Here is a 20617-nt window from a genome sequence, read left to right on the forward strand (position 1 = left end):
TATATAATAATTTTTATTTTATTATTTTTTTGTAGTTTTATTTTTATTATTTTTATTTATTTTCTTATATTTTTAACCTTATATTACTTATAAACAAAAATACCTAATTTAAAGACCCTAAAACTAACCACCTAACAGACAAATCTCTAACCTATACTAAATCCTAAGAGACAAATAACTAGGCCTACACTAATATTCAAAAAGCCTCAACCATGAGAACACCATCGACTGCAGATATGTAATGCCTTTCTACATTACATACCTGCACTCATCACCTGGTGACTGTCAGTCGAGGCACAACCTAATATAGGGGCCATCAATATATGAAAGGGAACCAGACGAGGACGATGATGATGACACGTCTCCCTTTGTTCATCCTCTCTGCACACCTAGATAAATCCAATGCATATCGTTGCCGCTACGGTTGTACTGTTAGTGTGGTGTGGCTGCCTACACTGTGGTGGGGGAATTGATTTTGGTTACTTTTTTTTTTTTTTTTTTTTTTTTTTTATGTGTCCGACTCTGGGCATAGGCTTCACAGCTTGCTATCAATGCCCAGCAGTCCTCCTACATACCATACACCTCTACATGTCACCACTTCGGCGCTAACACCCACCGTCCATATTGAATACATGCTAGGGCTGTCTCATACAGGACTGGTGTATTGGTATTAGCGGGGGTATTTTTACGACATGTCGGCGGGTCTTCTGGTAGATCAGTAAAGCCTGATTTAATGAAATTCAAATCCTTAAACTGTTCCCTGCCCCAGCCGGGATTCGAACCTGGGCCCGTTAGGACCGCACGCCACCTCTCTACCGGTTGAGCCTGTATGTGTGTATGTGTGCGTGTGCGTGTGCGTGTGTGTGTGTGTGTGTGTGTGTGTGTGTGTGTGTGTGTGTGTGTATGCGCGCGCGCTTTTCCCTGACACTCATACTAGATTGCATGTCTATTAAAATGTGAGCACTGTAGCGTGCAAATATGTTCGTGCCTGTCTGCAGGTGTGCGTGGGTGGGTGCCATTCTGCTGCCTGTGTCACTAATAGTGGGTGTCAGGATCATGTTTGGTAGTGTTCTGGTGGCTGGGTGTGTACACAGACCTTAATAAAAACTGTTGATAAATGTACAAATACGTGGTGATGGACGAAGATAAAGGTTTTGCTCTGTGTGTTTGTTCGTCTTCTTCTCTCTCTTTTATCTGGCCGTATGATAAGGACAAGAGCTGGATGGGTCATGGGAAAAAATCTATTGCTCTGTTTCTTATGTCCCAAAGATATATATATTTTTTTTTCTTTGTCCGACTCTGGGAATAGGCTTCACAGCCTGCTATCAAGGCCCAGCAGCCCTCCTACATACCATACACCTCTACATGTTACCGAATTCAGTTGAAAGCATGTCAAAGAACAGGGGTAGATCTCCACAATGCTCTTTCATAACTTACCAAAAAATATAAATATTATAATGAGCAGAATTAATTGTGATCTGTTTTGTAAATATTTATGATAAACCATTTTTTCCACACCACATGTGCATCAAAATCCAGTGTGTGTCCCTTACTGTACGACCCGAGTACGAAATCTGGCAAGTTGCAATTGTGGAATAAGGTTCACACATTTCCATTATTGTTGCACCGACTGGAACACAGCTTTTTAGTGTGGTGTTGGTATTTTTTTTTAAATAAATATTTTGAGGCCAAGTGCTGACTTGCTATTAATTTGTCCTTCTTGAAGGCGGTCCACAAGATCACTGGGCACCTCTGGTGTTGGTAAGGCCTTGTCTATAGTCAGTGAGTACCTGTGGTGTTCATCAGATTTGAAGTATGATGATGAAACACGATAGTATTGGTATTAGTGTTAGTAGTAGTACTAGTAGTAGTAGTAGTAGGAGGAGGAGGAGGAGGAGGAGGAGGAGAAGGAGAAGTACACACAGCAGCAGCAGCGGCAGCGGCAGCAGCAGCAGCAGCAGCAGCAGTCGTAGTGGTAGTTGCAGCCCCAGGCTTATATGAATGTGAACACAGTTGAAACAGGCTTAAATTGTCCTTCTGCGGTCTACCATCATCTTTTGGAGGAAGAGGGAAGTAGCTAAGAAACATTTGTATATCCAGCCAGTTGTGTGGCTTCGTTATACCATATACCAGTGCTAGCACATGAAAACGTCCCTCATCAGCACCGATAAAACACGATATAAAAGCTGAATCTGCAGTAAGGATGGTACTTCTGGTCATCATGTCTGTATGACAATTTTCCATGCATTTTCCACCATCATACTCCAGTATCACAGATGCCCACTCATTGTGTAGACAGGCCTTAAGAGTAAGGTTGAATTTTGGATCCACATATAATTATCATCTTTCAGAAATATACAGAATCCCTAAAATATTCCCAAAATTGGACGAATCTCTATAATATCGATAGATTTCTTACACAAATAGCTCTAAATCCTAGAGTTATTTAAAATAACTCCCAAAATGGTAGGAGATGGGGGATTTTTCTTCAGATATCAGGGGATTTATTAGCCATTTAAGTTATAATCCGACTCTTGCACGCATAGTTTTATAACAAGTCTAAATTACAAGTCAGTGCATAAGTAACACGAAGATAAAGGTAAAACAGCATCGACTCATTCTCGGGTTAACAAAGAAGTCAGATTCTCTCCCTTCCCACAAGCCAATGTTCCTGGAACCCTAATTCACTCCAGTGGCTTCAGTAACCAACCTTGAGAGCAAACTGTATCTTACGCTCCAGTGGCTTCATTGACCATTCCTGGGAGCAACAAGTATCTTATAATATTTAATTATTGCCTACCAAGCGAAGTGATATAATTGTCTGCATTCGTGTGTGTGTGTGTGTGTGTGTGTGTGTGTGTGTGTGTGTGTGTGTGTGTGTGTGTGTGTCTGTGTCTGTGTGTGTGTGTCTTTCCTTCCAGTATAACTTTCATTATTCAGCTATCATCATTAAGAAATAATGCGTGTGTGTCTTTCCTTCCAGTATAACTTTCATTATTCAGCTATCATCATCAAGAAATAATGCATTTGAGATTTTTTTTTCTTAATAACAGAACGGAGGAAGGAAAAACAAATGAACAAAAAATAAAAATAATCCATACACCAGATTACTGGTGTCGACTGTTCATAAAATATCTGTAACAGTTAGACTTGAACAGCTGTAGGTTGAAATTTGGAGGGAAACAACTCTGGGGAAGCGAGTTCCAGAGAGATGCAGTTCGGGGAATGAAAGAATTCTGATAGGCAGAAGTTCTGCAATATGGCTGAGTGACATTCCAGTCATGAGCGCTACCAGATGCCTGAGTAGCAAGAGGGAAGGCATGGAGAGGTGGCACCATGGACACAACTTCGTCTCAGCATTTGCCAAAAAAAAAAGTCTGTAAAATAACGCAAGGGAGGCAACATTCCTTCTTACTTGCAGGGGAGGTAGTTTATTTGTAATGGCAGGGTTGTTAATAATTCTAACAGCTTTGTTCTGAACTTTGTCTAGTTGTTTTAATGCAACTCCTCCACATCCGTTCCACAGGGGTGAGCAATATTCAAGCTGAGAGCACACATGACTCTTATAAATTATAGCCAACTGCTCATCGGCGAAGAAGTTACGGACTCTGTACAATAACCCAAGTTTCTTAGAGGCGGTTTTAGCAGGTGATCTAACATGAGAGGTCCAGCTGAGGGCATTGTTAAGTGAGACGCCAAGAATTTCAATACTTTTGGAGATGGGAATATTAGTGGCACTGATGGTAATGTACGACTCTGGCAATATCTGTCTATTAGTAAATTGTATATACTGTATTTAGTTTTACTAGCATTAAAAGGGACAAGGTTGTTTTGTCCCCATTCACTGATCGTAGATAGGTCTTGATTTATGGAGATGGTTGTACTGAGTTGAGAGGTAGAGGTATTAGACTTTGTAAATGGGTGTCTGAGTGTGAATGAACTATATAGTGTTGAGTCATCTGCGTATGAATGGATGGGATTGTGTGTGACAGATAAGAGATCATTAATATGAACCAGGAATAGGGTTGGCGCCAGAACTGACCCCTGCGGCACGCCGGCGTTAATTGAATGGAAATTGGAATATACACCATCTACTGAATCGGGGAAAGCCCCAGGAATTGATGGAGTGTGTGGTGAAATGCTGAAGCTTGGGGGAGAGATAGTAGTAGAATGGATGTGGAAGATGTGCAGATTGGCCTGGGAGGAAGGTAGAGTCCCGGAGGATTGAAAGTCAGGTATAATTATTCCCTTGTACAAAGGAAAAGGGGAAAAAGAAGTGTGTGGTAATCATAGGGCCATTTGTCTTCTTAGTATAATAGGAAAAGTGTATGGTAGGATACTTATTGACAGAGTTAGAGAAAGAACAGAAATTAGTTGGAGAAGAACAGGGAGGCTTTAGGAAGGGAAGAGGTCGTGTAGATCAGATATTCATTCTTAGATCTTTAGTGGAAAAGTTTCTAGAGAAGGGAAAGAAGTTGTATGCGGCTTTCATGGATTTGGAGAATGCATATGACAGGGTGGATAGACAAGGATTGTGGAAAGTGTTAAAAATATATGGAGTAGATGGGAAGTTGTTGAATGCTGTGCAGAGTATGTACGATGGTGCGAAGGCTGCAGTGCGTGTGGATGGTGAACTAAGTGAATTTTTCTCTTTGAAAGTTGGGTTGAAACAGGGATTTGTCATGTCTCCATGGTTGTTCAATCTGTACATGGATGAGGTAATAAAAGAGGTACAAGGTAGGGTAGTGGATGTTGGAGTGTCCCTGGTGAGAGAGGATAGTGTTTGGAAACTCCCTGTACTGTTGTTTGCAGATGATACTGTGTTGTTGAGTGAAGACGAAGGGGAGCTGCAGGTTTGGTGGATGAGTTTGGGAGAGTGTGTAAGAAACGGAATCTAAAGGTGAATGTAGGGAAGAGTAATGTGATGGTCTTTGAGAGAGGTGAAGTCAGTGAATGTACAGCGAGGTTGAATGGTGAGGAATGGGAAAATGTGAGTACGTTTAAGTACTTGGGTAGTGTGATGAGTAAGGATGGACGTTTGGAGGGTGAAGTGCTTGAAAGGGTACAGCAGGGAAGAAAGGTTGCTGGTTCTTTGAAAGCAGTGATAAGAAACAGGGAAGTGAGCATGGAAATGAAAAAGTTACTACTTGACAGTAGTGTGATACCAACTCTAACGTATGGAAGTGAAGCTTGGACGTTGTTGGAAGGACACAAGTCAAGAGTGAGAGCAGTGGAAATGAGTTATTTAAGAGGAGCCTGTGGAGTCACATGGAGAGACAGGCTGACGAATGAGAATATAAAGGAGCGTTGTGGTGTTGATGTGGATGTGATAGGAAGCGTTATGAGGAACACACTGAGGTGGTTTGGCCATGTGGAGAGGATGGAGGGTGAAAGACTGACGAAGAGAGTGCATGTGAGTGAGGTGGAGGGGGTAAGAGGGAGGGGGAGGCCGAGGATGAGATGGAGGGATGGGGTGGAGGGGTATATGAGAGATGGGTGTGTGAGTTGGGAGCAGGGCATTGAAATGGCGGGGGACAGGGCGACTTGGAGGCGATTTGTTTGTGGCCACCCCAAACGGGATTGAGGCGTCTGGCAATAGATAGAGGTAGATAGATACTTTTACTCTTATTTTCCTGTCACTAAGATATGAAGAAATCAAAGGAACAAAAGACGTTAGTCCATAGCAAGGGAGTTTGGACAGCAGGGAACGGTGCCATACTCTGTCGAAAGCTTTAGAAATATCAAGAGCTACTGCATGAGTTTCTTCATGTAGATCAATTGATTGATGGATGGTATGAGTTAGGAGATTGAGTATGTCAATAGTGGATCTTTCGTGGCGAAAACCATATTGTCTATCACTAATTAAGTTGTTGGATTCAAGATGTTTAACAATGTGCTTATTAATTAAAGTTTCAAATACCTTACCAAAAGAAGATGTGACAGCTATTGGTTTGTAATCAGAGGGGTCAGAGGAACTTTCTTTCTTCGGAATTGGGTGGATATTGGCTTCATTCCATGAATTTGGGAATGAAGAAGTACGTATGTATAGTCTGAATAATTTAGCTAGAACAGAGGCAAGTTCAGGGGAACACTTTTCAAAACAATTGGCGGAATTCCATCTGGGCCTGGAGCTTTGTTGGTAGGTAAATTGTGATAACATGGCGATCGATCGAATGTCACGCGCTCACAAAGCTCACTTTACTGGTTTATTTAATTTGCATTGGTGTTGCAGCAATATAAACAGCACCTAAAAGAACACAAAGATGTAGTATGGACAAAATGTCGCTGAGGAAAAGGTGTTACAAAGCTACCCAAGATGACAGAATATGGCTCCCCATGACTTATTAATTTTCTCTATCTACAAAAGTTACACATGTCTCTAAAGGCTGAATAAATAGCCCGTGAATCAGAAAACGTCCGACATTGACTGTTCTTGCTACTTCTGGACGATTTTATTTCACACTAGAATAGACCTTTCCAGGTGAAAGGGGGAAGATATAGTCTTCAGAAACCGCTTCAGCCCGTTTTGATATGAGTAACAGTACCCAAGTGATGTGACAGAATTATGCCACTAGTTGATGTGACCTGCATAATAGTGATGTGACTCACTAACATGACTTGATGTACTCTTGAGTACCTACAGATGTCACCTATAGTAATCCAGTGAAATGACCCAGTGTCACCTGCAGAACCTTAGTGTACCACCCATTCGTGTGACCCAGTGCTGTGGCCCAGTGATGTGACCCATTGATGTGATCCAGTGATGCGACCCTGTGATGCAGCCCAGTGATGTGATCCATTGGTGTGATCCAGTAATGTGACCCAGTGATGTGGCCAAGTGACGTGGCCCAGTGACGTGACCCAGTGACGTAACCCAGTGCCGCGATCTAGTGTTATGACCCAGTGATATGGACCAGTGTTGCTACCCAGTGTTGTTACCCAGTGATGTGACCCAATGATGTGACTCAATGATGTGACCCAGTGATGTGATCCAGTGATGTGACAGTGACATGCAGTACCCGCGCATGTCACAGGTAGTCTGGTGCCACAATTCAACCACTTCCATATGGTAGAATTCAGTCGAGGTGTCGCGAGAGCTAGCTTGAGACAGCAGAGAAAGCAGGAGGAAGAGGAAGAGAGGGGCAGAAGTGAATGGGAAAAGAAACAAAACCCGGCGATAGAACACCAAAGGCAAAGGGAAACAAACAGGAGGACAAAGATAGGGATACATAGAAGGAAGATGGAAGAGAAAAAGAAAAACAAAGAAAAGAAAGAAGAGGTGCAACATGAACAGGATGAAGAGGATAAAGGGAAGGAAGAATGGGAAGAGGAAGAGGAAGAGCAAGTGGAACAGATGAGGGAAGAGAAAAAAGTGGAAGGGGATGAACAAGAGTCACAGGCTGTACTTCTAACAATAAACTCAGTCTCGATAATTGCCAATATTGCAAGCTGGGGGGGGGGGGACATGACAGAGGTGCTGGAAAGGTGGGCAGAGGGGAGAAGGCTGGGAAGAAGTGGAGCGGGCGATTTGGAAAGCAGAGAGAGAGAGAGGATGAGAGGTAGGTGGGTAGGTAGAGGGATACGGAGACAGGTGAGGTTAGATGAGGAACTGGTGAGGGTGGAGGAAAGGGAGGGTAGGGGGCGTGTGAGTTAAGTGAGGGGCCATGATTAGAGGAAGAGAGACAGAGGAATGGGGCGATCTCGGAAGGCGTGGGGATGAGGAACACAAATGGGAAGGTAAGACTGGGGAATTAGGCAGCGTGGAGGAGGAGAGAAAGGGAGGGGAAGAATAAGGAGTGGAGGTGTAGGAATGTAAGTAGAGTGATGGAGGAGAAGGGATCAAAGGAAGAAAGGAGGGAAAGTGGAGAAATGAAGGGAGGGAGTCAGGTGGGGATGGGAAGGAGGGGATGGTCATGTGGGGAAGCTAGATAGGGGGACTGGAGAGCAATGGAGGGTGGAGTCCAGTGAGGAGTCGGGAGCATGAAGCGTGAGAGTCACATGGGGGGGGGGAGAGAGTCGAGGAACTGAAATGAGGCAGTCAAGAGCATATGCAAGACCGAAGTACAGACAAACAGGACGAGAAGGTAGATTTGGGAAGGGACTGACAGGCTGGAAACTAAGGCTGGAAGTGTGGAGTTAATGGAAGTGAGAAACGGTAGGTTGGAATGTTGGAAATGCGCGCTGGGTGGAGGCGAGGGAGGCTAGAATGCTGTAGGCATAGAATGGGTGCAGGCGAGAGTGGAATGGTAAAAAAGCTGACGGAGTGGAAGCGAGACAGGCTTGAAAAACGATGAGCTAGGAATATTGTGTGTATGAACGAGAGAGAGAGAGAGAGAGAGAGAGAGAGAGAGCGAGAGAGAGAGAGAGAGAGAGAGAGAGAGAGAGAGTTAAGTAACTCTCTAACATGCCCTGAGATCAAAATTAGTGATATTTTACCACTTTTTGTTCATCACCATTCAAATGTGCTCTGAGAGCAAGTTTAGAGACATTCTAACACCTTTCGCGTGCAAAATTTGCGACATTCTAACACCTTTTGCGAGCAAGATTAACGACATTCTAACACTTTTTGGAAGAAAGCTTAGTGACATTTTACCACTTTTTAAGAGAAAGTTTAGCGATATTCTAACACCTTTTGAGAGCAAGCTTAGCGACATTCTAACCATATCTGATAGAAATCTTTGCGACATTCTAACACCTTTGGAGAGCAAACTTAGCAACATTCCAACATTTTTTGAGAGCTGGGTTAGTTACATTTCAAAACAACTTTTGAAAGCAACCTTAATTAGAGCAAGCTTAGTGACGTTCTGACATGGTTGTACAAATTTTTCAACATTATAACACCTTCCAGGGCATTATAACACCTTTATTGTACTATCTGAGAGTCGGCTGGACGATGTTTCAAGTTTAACAAGAAATAAACGTCATTCATCGAGAACATAACGTTATTTCACAAAAATTTACTGAGTTTGACCATAATAAAGTTGCTTTAAATGACAGTGCAACACCCTGTGGCAGCATCGTAGCATCTTTTGGGGTAATTTAAAACCTTTTATCAACAACATACCTCATTTGGTTTCATCTTGTTACCTGCTAGTGACATTTTAGCATCCCCCTGCTCTCTTTTGGCGCCTTTTAGCGACATTTCAGCACCCCTCTGCTCTCTTTCGGCGCCTTTTAGCGACATTTTAACACCCTTTAGCAATATTGTAGCGGTATAGCAGTAAATAGTCATGTGACCACACTTATAAATAACAAAATGCTATCACCTATGTCATGAATACTAGCACAATGCCACAAAAATATAATGGGATGTACCTTAGTTATGAGATGTAGACAACTGTCGATCCGACATGGACTGGGGTTTGCTCTGGGCAGCGAACGAGTGCTATAATGCTGCCCGATTCTGGTCCCCCACTCCAGCTGTCCATGAACGGGATAGTATTAGAATGTGAAACGAACACGTATCTGGGGCATAACCCAGTTAAATTTCAACTCATAACTATCAGTTCTTCGATGAACCCTATAAATTAATTCAGTGAATCCGGTGAAATTATACTGATTTGTTCTACCTACAGATGATTTTATTCTGTTTTGGAAGCACCATAACAAATAAAAAGTTCCAAATAAAATATAAACTATAAAAGCTAGCAACCATGAAAAATAAAAAGGTCCAAATAAAATATAAAAGCTAGCAGCCATAAAAAATAAAAAAGTCCAAATAAAATATAAAAGCTAACTCATGGTAAAAAAAAAAAAGAAAATCAATTAAAAGTATAAAAAAGGTACAGTATACTATTTAAAAAAAATCTAAAGAGCAATATTAAAATTCTTCAAAAATATCAGTTAAGATATTGCAATAAATATAATGCTAAAAATATGAAGAAATTCAGGATTCCGTATAACCCTAGCTAAGGTATATAATGCCCTAATATCCAAAATAACTACTGTACATGGCCCGGGTCTGTCCTAACGTCTCGGGACCCAAGTCAAGCGGGAGGCTATCGCATCCAGGTCCTCATTATTTACATCTATTATATAGTCATTTTTTAATATAGTATGAATATGTTGCACAAACAATCCCTCCTTAAAGTTTGGAATATTTAGCCTGAGTATTGGATTGGTAGAGCTCTTTATCCTTTTATAAAACCTCGCCTGAGTTAGAGCAGTTAGGTGTTTAAGCAAAAACTGATTACAGTTGGAAGCAGTTATGTGACTGCTGGCATAAACAAGTACCCCACATATTTTCTTTAAAGCATTATTATATGCAATATTAAAAGCCTTAGAGATAGAAGATCTAAAAGTTGCCCTGCTGTTCCACAAGCATAATCCATAGTCTGGACAGCAATATGACTTAAGTAAAAAAAGAAAAGCATCCTTATTTAAAATTTAAAATCTCTATAAACTGAATTAAAAGAAGCAAAAGAAGCATAAAAATCGTTGAGCCTTAACATCTTTATTGTCCTTAATGAAATATAATGTCCAAGATATTTAAAGCTTTTGACAACTTCCAGTCTATCACCATTAAGACTAATACTGTTAACATTAAACTTATTCAAATTACTAAAAATCATGAATTTTGATTTATCTTGATTAATAAGCAGATTATGCTCAGCTATTTTTGTACAGAGCCTACTATATAGGGCATCCAAATCTTTTTGTGAAGCAGCCAACAGAACCAGGTCGTCAGCATATGCTGTAATATATACAAAGGCCAAAACTGCAGCCAGTTTCCATATCTCCAATATCTTTAATAATATCATTAATATAAAAACTAAAAATGAATGGAGAAAGAACACCAACCTGCCTAACACCATTCTCAAATAGTATGAGCTCATGCAGTTCTACCATTAAATATTTGCTTTCTCTTTCCTTAAATAATGTAAAATAATAAGAACTATATCAGGAGGAAGACCTGAACATAAAAGCTTGTTCCCTAATACAAAATGATTAATTCTATCAAAAGCTTTACTCAGGTCCACAAATGCGGTAAAACCTGCTCGTTTCATCTTGGCATATTTAAACATAACTTCTTTCATTAAAAAACATGCATCTGTAGTAGAGCAACCACTTTTAAAGCCAAACTGTCTGCAATCAATACTGAGCTTTTCCTTCAGCAGGCCTATATCGAAAATACGAAATTCTACTATTTTTAGTAGGCATGAGGACTGCATTACTGGCCTGTAGTTTGAGGACTCGGTAACATTTTTGTTATCCTTTGGAATGGATGCAATATTACATTTTAATAATAGGAGAAATGCCAGATGTCACCAATAATTTAATTTTTCAGATGGAAAAAAAATCACATGTCGGGCAATAATTTATTGTCCTTTTTCATGCATCTTACTTATTGTAAAAATACACAAATATTCTATTTCCTCTCTTTAAAACAGTGTTGTGTCAATGCATCATGAACAAAAGTAATTATAAAAAATATATTCCACAGCGGTTCCAGCCTGGTTTATGCATGCATAGAAATAAATATGTATATCTTTATCCAATAACAGAAATTAGTTATAATTTATACTAACAAATTAAACTCCCTGTGAGTAAGAATAAAACCTAATTCATTTCATGAAAGCATGTCGATATTTATATGCTGCCTCCGGTAAAACAAGTTTTCCGAGGAAACCGAAACAGCCGTCTGTCTTCACTGGCTGATCTACTCCATCACCATGCTTGCTTCGTACGTCTGGCAGCGCTGGGCTTCGGTACGCCGTAACCTTTTTACTCTCTAATAAATATTAAACTATGGATAGACCATATGTGCCATTTTTTGTACAAGTCAGATTATATACAAATGTCAATATTCATATGCCTTTTTTATTTCTTTCAGTCCAAAAACTCTTTTTTGGCAAAAATATTGTACTAACCTTCATAGGAAAGAATATACAAATATATTATTTTATCGGCGATATTTTGAGTGATATAGCATAAGTAAGAGTGATTTACATTTTTTAAAGCTATTTGCTTAAACAGTATCGTAATTATCGAGCAGAAAAATAACACTGAAGTTTAACTTAGTGCCCCTTAGCCCGCAGAAACGAAAACGAGACATAGTTTCTGGCAGTGTCCGGCAGATTTTCCTCTTCACGCGAACCCTCCCATTCTTCAGGCAGATAACAGTGACTATAACATGAATTGTAGAAATGAACAAGGAATTACAAAACAGAATCTGGGGCAGATTTTAAAAAAATGGAGTGAATACCATCTTGACCCATACCGAAATTCAATTTTTCAGTAGTAGTAGTAGTAGTAGTAGTAGTAGTGGCAGCAGCAGCAGCAGTAGTCATAGCGGTAGTTGCGCCCCAGGCTTATATGAATGTGAACCCAGTCGAAACAGTTTTAAATTGTCCTTGTGGGTCTACCACCATCTTTTGGGGGAAGAGGGAAGTAGCTAAGAAACATTTGTATATCCAGCCAGTTGTGTGGCTTCGTTATACCATATACCAGTGCTAGCACACGAAAACGCCCCTCACCAGCACCGCTAAAATACGATATAAAAGCTGAATCTGCAGTAAGGATGGTACTTCAGGTCATCATGTCTGCTTGACAATTTTCCATGCATTTTCCACCATCATACTCCAGTATCACAGATGCCCACTCATTGTGTAGAGAGGCCTTAATAAGAGTTAGGTTGAATTTGGATCCACAAATATTTATCATATTTCAGAAATATACAAAATCTCTAAAATATTCCCAAACCTGGACGAATCTCTATAATATCGGTAGGTTTCTTACACAAATAGCTCTAAATCCTAGAGATATTTAAAATAACTCCCAAAATGGAAGGAGATGGGGAATTTTTCTTCAGATATCAGGGGATTTATTAGCCATTTAGGTTATAATCCGACTCTTGCACCGCATAGTTTTATAACAAGTCTAAATTACAAGTCAGTGCATAAGTAACATGAAGATAAAGGTAAAACAGCCTCGACTCATTCTCGGGTTAACAAAGAAGTCAGATTCTCTCCCTTCCCACAAGCCAATGTTCCTGGAACCCTAATACACTCCAGTGGCTTCAGTAACCAACCTTGAGAGCAAAAAGTATCTTACACTCCAGTGGCTTCATTGACCATTCCTGGGAGCAACAAGTATCTTATAATCTTTAATTATTGCCTACCAAGCGAAGAAGTCAGATTCTCTCCCTCCCCACAAGCCAATGTTCCTGGAACCCTCATACACTCCAGTGACTTCATTAACCAACCCTGAAAACAAAAAGTATCTTACACTCCAGTGGCTTCATTGACCAATCCTGGGAGCAACAAATATCTTATAAACTTTAATTATTGCCTACCAAGCGAAGTGATATAATTGTCTGCATTCGTGTGTGTGTGTGTGTGTGTGTGTGTGTGTGTATGTGTGTGTGCATGCATGCGCATGTGTGCGAATGTCTTTCGTTCCAGTGTAACTTTCAATGTTCACCTACCGTCAAGAAGAAATAATGCATTGGAGAAAAACTGTGATAACACGGCGATTGCTCGCTCGTCACGTGCTCACAAAGCTCACTTAACTGGTTCATTTAATTTGTATTGATATTTCAGCAATATAAACAACACCTAAAAGAACACTACGGTGTAGTATGGAAATAATGTTGCTGAGGAAAAGGTGTTAAAAAGCCACCCAAGATGACAGAATACGGCCCCCCAGTGACTAGTTCATTTTCTCTATCTTCATAAGTTACACTTGTCTCTAAAGGCTGAATAAACTGCCAGGGAATCCAAAGGCGTCCGTCACTGACTGTTCTTGCTACTTCTGGACGATTTTAATTTCACACTAGGACAGTCCTTCCAGTTGAAAGGGGGAAGATGTAGTCTTCATAAACCGCTTCAGGCCGTTTTGATATGATTTAAGCCCCGGTCACACACAAGTGACTCAAGGTCCGACCGCCGCATGACTCAAGGTCGTGTCATAGTTGGCTCCCACGCCTCCCGACTGGCCCCGAATCTGCTCTGCTCACAGCTGCCTCACGACCGCGTCACGACTGCCTTACGACCGGTCGTAACATTCTCAAGAACGTGATAAGATCACGAGGTGACCACAAGGCGACAGAGCTACGAATCTTCAAATTTTAAATAATGAATTTTTGTCAGCCACGACCGTGACACGACCGCCCGCGAACGCAAGACGACTGCGTGATGCATTTGGGGAATGCACCCCGACCCCCCACGACCGACCCATGGGGCAGGGCATCACACCTGGACCACCAATGACACCCAGCGTTGGGTGGGGCATCACACCCGGACCACCAATGACACCCAGCGCATCACCATGGACCTTTCCTGTGTCTAGCCAGTTGATGAGGGACACGCAGTTGTAAGTGTCGGCGACAGCATCACGACCCGCAACAACCGTTTCATGACACATCCGATTGAGCTAAGACTGCTTCATAACTGACATACAACACTCCCAACTACAATGCAACTGTGACACGAGTTTTGGCAAGTCGTGAGGCCCGACGAGTCGTCCCAGCGGCTCACGAGCGCCCAAAAGAGTCCGGGTCTTGCCGGCGAATCAAGGGACGGTCGATGAAAAAAATGTGTTTCAACCGTGACTCATGCGGCAGTCAGACCTTGAATCGCTTGTGTGTGACCGGGGCTTTACAATACGCAAGTGATATGACAGAATTGTGCCACTAGTTGATGTGACCTGCATAATACTGATAATGTGACTCAATGACAAGTACTCTTGAGTACCCTACTGATGCTACCTATAGTAATCCAGTGAAGTGACCCAGTGTCACCTGCAGAACCTTACTGTACCACCCATTGGTGTGACCCTATGATGCGACCCAGTGATGTGACCCATTGGTGTGATCCAGTAATGTGACCCAGTGATGCGACACAGTGAAGTGGCCAAGTGATGTGACTCATTGGTGTGATCCAGTAATGTGGCCCAGTGATGTGGCCTAGTAACATGATCCAGTGACGCAACTCAGTGACATGATCTAGTGATATGACCCAGTGATAGAACCAGTGTTGTTACCCAGTACCCAGTGATGTGACCCACTGGTGATCCAATGATGTGACCCAATGATGTGACCCAATGATGTGACCCAGTGATGTGACAATGACATGCAGTACCCGCGTTTGTCACAGGTAGTCTGGTGCCACAATTCAACCACTTCCATATGGCAGAATTCAGTCGACGTGTCGCGAGAGCTAGTTTGAGACAGCAGAGAAAGCAAGAGGAAGAGGAAGAGAGGGGCGGAAGTGAATGGGAAAAGAATAAAAAAGCCGACGATAGAACAACAAAGGCAAAGGAAAACAAATAGAAGGACAAAGATAGGGATACGTAGAAGGAAGATGGAAGAGAAAAAAAAAAAGAAGAGAAAGAAGAGGTGCAACATGAATTGGAAGAAAAGGAAAAAGGGAAGAAAGAATAGCAAGAGGAAGAGGAAGAACAAGTGGAATAGAGGAGGGAAGAGAAAAAAGAATCTGCAGGGAGAGGAGAAAGAGTACGTGGAAGGGAATAATCAAGAGTAACAGACAACGTCACAGGCTGTACTTCTAACAATAAACTCAGTCTCGTTAAATTGCCAATATTGCAAACTGGAGGGGGAGGGGGACATGATAGAGGTGCTGGAATGGTAGGAAGAGGGAAGAGGGCTGGGAAGGAGTGGAGAGGGCGATTTTGAAAGCAGACAAAGGATGAGAGGTAGGTGGGTAGGCAGAGGGATGGGGAGACAGGTGAGGTTAGATAAGGAACTGGTGAGGGTGGAGGAAAGGGAGGGTAGGGGACGTGTGAGTTAAGTAAGGGGCCGTGATTAGAGGAAGAGAGACAGAAGAAAGGGGTGAGCTGCGAAGGCGTGGGGATGAGGAACACAAATGGGAAGGTAAGATAGGGGAATAGGGAGGCGCGGCAAACGACAGAGGGGGAGGGGAGGAATAAGGAGTGGAGGTGTAGGAATGAAGGTAGAGTGATGGAGGGGAAGGGATCAAAGGAAGGAAGGAAGGAAAGTGGGGAAATGAAGGGAAGGAATCAGGCGGGGATGGGGAGGTGGGGGTGGTCAGGTGGGGAAGCTAGATAGGGGGACTGGAGGGTAATGGAAAGTAAAGTCCATTAAGGAATCAGGAGCATGAAGGGTGAGAGTCAGATGGAGAGGGTCCAGGAACTGAAATGAGGCAGTCAGTAGCATATGCAAGACCGGAATACAGACGAAAAGGATGGAAAGACAGATTTGGGAAGCAACGGACAGGCTGGAAACTAAGGAAAGAAGTGTGGGGTGAATGGAAACGAGAAAAGGTAGGTTAGAATGTTGGAACTGTGCGCTGGGTGGAGGCGAGGGAGGCTAGAATGCTGCAGGAATAGAATGGGTGCAGGCGAAAGTGGAATGGTAAAAACGCTGTCGTAGTGGAAGCGAGACAAGCTTGAAAAACGATGAGCTGGCATTATTGTCCGTATGAGAGAGAGAGAGAGAGAGAGAGAGAGAGAGAGAGAGACTAACTATCTAACATGCCCTGAGAACAAAATTAGTGATATTTTACCACTTTTTGTTCATCATCATTCAAATGTGCTCTGAGGGCAACGTTAGAGACATTCTAACACTTTTCGCGTGCAAAAATAGCGACATTCTAACACCTTTTGCTAGCAAGATTAATGACATTCTAACACCTTTTGGGAGAAAGCTTAGCGACATTCTAATACCTTTTGAGAGAAAGCTTAGCGATATTCTAACACATTTTGAGAGTTAGCTAAGCGACGTTCTAACCACGTCTGAAAGAAATCTTTGCGACATTCTAACACCTTTTGAGAGCAAACTTAGCAACATTCCAACTTTTGAGAGCTGGGTTAGTTACATTTCAAAACAACTTTTGAAAGCAACCTTAGCGACATTCAACCACGTTAAATTTGAGCAAGCTTAGTGACATTGTGACATGGTTGTACAAATTTTACATTATAACACATTTTGGTGCATTTTAACACCTTTACCGTACTATCTGAGAGTTGGTTGAACGGTATTTCAAGCTTATCAAGAAATAAACGTCATTCATCGAGAACATAACGTCATTTAACAAAAATTTACCGAGTGTGACCATCATACAGCTGCTTTTAATGATACTGCAACACTCTGTGGCAGCATCGCAGCTTCTTCTAGGGTAATTTAAAACCTTTTATCAACAGCAACTCATTTAGCTTCATCTTGTTACCTACTAGCTACACTTTAGCACCCCGTTGCTATCTTTTGACGCCTTTTAGCGACATTTTAACACTCTTTAGCATTATAGCAACGATGCGGTAGTAAATATAGTCATGTGACCACACTTACAAATAACAAAATGCTATCACCTAGGTCATAAATACTACCATAACGCCACGGACATATTATGGGACATACCTTAGTTTTGAAATGTAGACAACTGTAGATCCTGCATGGACTGATGTTTGTTCTGGGTAACGAGCGAGTGCTATAATGCTGCCCGATTCTGGTCCCCCATTCCAGCTGTCCATGAACAGGATAGTAACAGAATATGAAACGAACACGTATCTCGAGCAAAATCCAAGTAAATTCGAACTCATAACTATCAATTCTTCGATGGACCCCGAGAAATTAACTCCGTGAATCCGGTGAAATTATACTGATTTATTCTACCTACAGGTGATTTTATTCTGTTTTGGAAGCACCTTTCATATAAAGGGAAATGACACCAATACCTAATCTCGACAGCTGGGAAAATCTTTACTGATGTAAGTAAAATTATCTGGAGACAGCAAGAAAAAATGACATATACGTCTCGGGTTTAAGGGGATGACACCTTTTAGCAACATTTTAATATTTTCTAAGAAGGACCTTGGCGACAAGTTAGCAGTTCTTTCCTTCATTCCAACTCCTTCTTCAAGCAAGTATAGTAACATTCAACATTTCTTTGAGAGGAAGGTGAGCATCTTCTGCATACCTGGTACCTACATTTTAAAATCTCTTAGCTGCATTCTAACACCTTCCTAGACAGAATATCAGCACTTTGATTTTTTATAGCATGGATTGCGATCTTTTTACACGTCCTAGAGACATTCTAATACCACTATGAAAAATTCTAACCCCCTTCTAAGAACAGATTTGGGGACATACTAACGCTTCGGGAGTAAAAATGGCGACATTCAAACATCATCAATGTGTCTATATTTTAACATCATTTATCGGCATTAAGAATTCCTCTGAGGTGTAGTTTAGACTCGCTTGTGAATTTGGTTTGGCTATTACAGCAGAGAGGCAAGAAGAACGAGAGAGAGAGAGAGAGAGAGAGAGAGAGAGAGAGAGAGAGAGAGAGAGAGAGAGTGGAAGTTAGCAAGAAGGTTGGCAGAGAGAAGATTGACAGGGAAAAGGTTAACAGGGAGAAGGGAAGCTGGGAAAAGGTTGGCAGGGAGAAGATTGGCAGGGAGAAAGGAAGCTGAGAAAAGGTTGGCAGGGAGAAGAGAAGCAGGGAGTAGATTGGCAGGGAGAGGAGAAGCATGGAGTGGATTAGCAGGGAGAGGAGAAGCAGGGAGTAGATTGGCGAGGAGAAAAGAACCAGGGAGTGGATTAGCAGGGAGAAGAGAAGCAGGGAGTGGATTGGGAGGGGAAACTGAAGCAGGGAGTGGATTAGCAGGGAGAAGAGAAGCAGGGAGTGGACTGGGAGGGGGAAGAGAAGCAGGGAGTGGATTAGCAGGGAGAAGAGAAGCAGGGAGTGGACTGGGAGGGGGAGGAGAAGCAGGGAGTGGATTAGCAGGGAGAAGAGAAGCAGGGAGTAGATTGGTGGGGAGAAGAGAAGCAGGGAGTGAATTAGCAGGGAGAAGAGAAGCAGGGAGTAGATTGGCAGGGAAGAGAAGCAGGGAGTGGATTAGCAGGGAGAAGGAAGGCAGACAGAAGGGGAGCAGGGAGAATGTAGGCATAGAGATAATTTGCAGGGAGAAGGGAAACGGGGAAAAGGGAGGGCGGGGAAGGGGGAGGGAGAAGGCAAGCAGGCAGAAGGGCAGAAAGAAGACGGGAAGTAAAAAGAAGAGATGCAGGGAGAAGGGAAGCAGAAAGAAGGGCTACGGAGAGAGGGAAAACAGCAACAAGGGAAGCAGCGAGATGGAAGGCAGAAAGGCAAAGAGTAGGGAGGTAGTGGGGCAGGAAGATGTGAAGTATGGAAGCAGAAAGAAGGGAGGCAGAGAGAAGAAAGGGAGGAAGGGAAAGCGAAGGGCGGCAAGGAGGGAAGAAAAAGGGAGCCAGAGAGAAGGGCGGCAGGATAAAGGGTGACAGGAATGCTGAAGGCTGATGGAAGGGAGACACGGAGAAGAATGGAGAGAGTAAGGGAAAAGTGATGCAGAGATAAGAGGGGCAGGGAGAAGGGCGGCAGTGTTGCCAGCCAGTGACAACCAAAATTCCCCACAGTTCCGAGCTAAAATTCTCCAGAATTCCCCATTCAGTAGTAATATATTATAATCTCTACTTATTATAGTACAGGTTCAGTCTAATAGACAGAATATTGTAAACATATTAAGAAGAAATGGTTAATCACAAGTGATTGATTAAAATACAGGTTTTTCTAATTGTGTATCCTATTATTTTGAGAGAAACAAATACAATGGATATAGAAGTAATTTACTTTTTGAGTTATGACAAACATTAAGCATACAGTATCAATAATATACTCTTGGGTGGTGTTACACTTCACTTATGAATGGTAGAAACAATATCACCCATATTGCTTCTGGGTTAGCCTTGGAATATGCAATATACGAAACAGATATAGATTATGCTTCATGACAGTATCCTTGAATTAGAAAGAAAAACATTACACAGGCTAACATCACTCAAATTACTCTTCAGTTAACTTAAGGTATGTCTAATTTCTTTTTCTGTACAGTTACTTCTGGACAGGAAAAATACTAATGGGTACGGTTTATGCAAGGCATCATTATCATTATTATTACTCAGCTGATCTCTGCTACTGCTGCTGCTGTTGTCACCCATTTTCGTTCATTCGAATGCACACGAAATATTGACTTTATTGATGAAAAACAGATGCACTATTATTTCATATTTTAGAAAATATAAAGGCACCCTGAAATTTGGATATCTATATATATAACCTATTTCAATTTCTACAGCTCAGTTTATGGGTTACGTATCCTGCCATTGGCAAAAAATCTCCAAATTGAAAGCCGATTTCCCCATTCCCCCATTTGTACCCCGAATTCCCTAAATCTGGGGATAATTCCCCATGGTTGGCAACACTGAAGGGCGGCATGGAGACAGACAATCACCAAAGGCCATAACTAAGGGTGTAAACAGTGGGTCGTATTGGCCCTAACTAACTCTTACACTTAATACCCCCACCTCACTCAGTTGACTCAACCTCCCCCCCCTCCACATTCCCTCACCCAATTCTTTCAGTCCCTAACCGCTCCTTTTCTTTTACACCATCTTCCTTTTCCTGCATCCCTCAATACCGCCTCTTTCTACCTCCTCCCATTACTTTAACCAACACTTCTTACACTCCACATCGCCTCGATCCTTCTCCCTCATCCATCCCTACCCTTCTTTCCCTTCCCCTTCCCTGCTCCTCTCATTGCCCTTGCCCGTCATCATCATATACATTTTCCCACTCCCATCAGTCAACCTGTCTAAACGTTCCACATTATTCCGATAATCTAT

Source organism: Coenobita brevimanus, chromosome 23, assembly GCF_032717465.1.
Source record: "Coenobita brevimanus isolate Jiangsu-jjx chromosome 23, ASM3271746v2, whole genome shotgun sequence".
Lineage (NCBI taxonomy): Eukaryota > Metazoa > Arthropoda > Malacostraca > Decapoda > Coenobitidae > Coenobita > Coenobita brevimanus.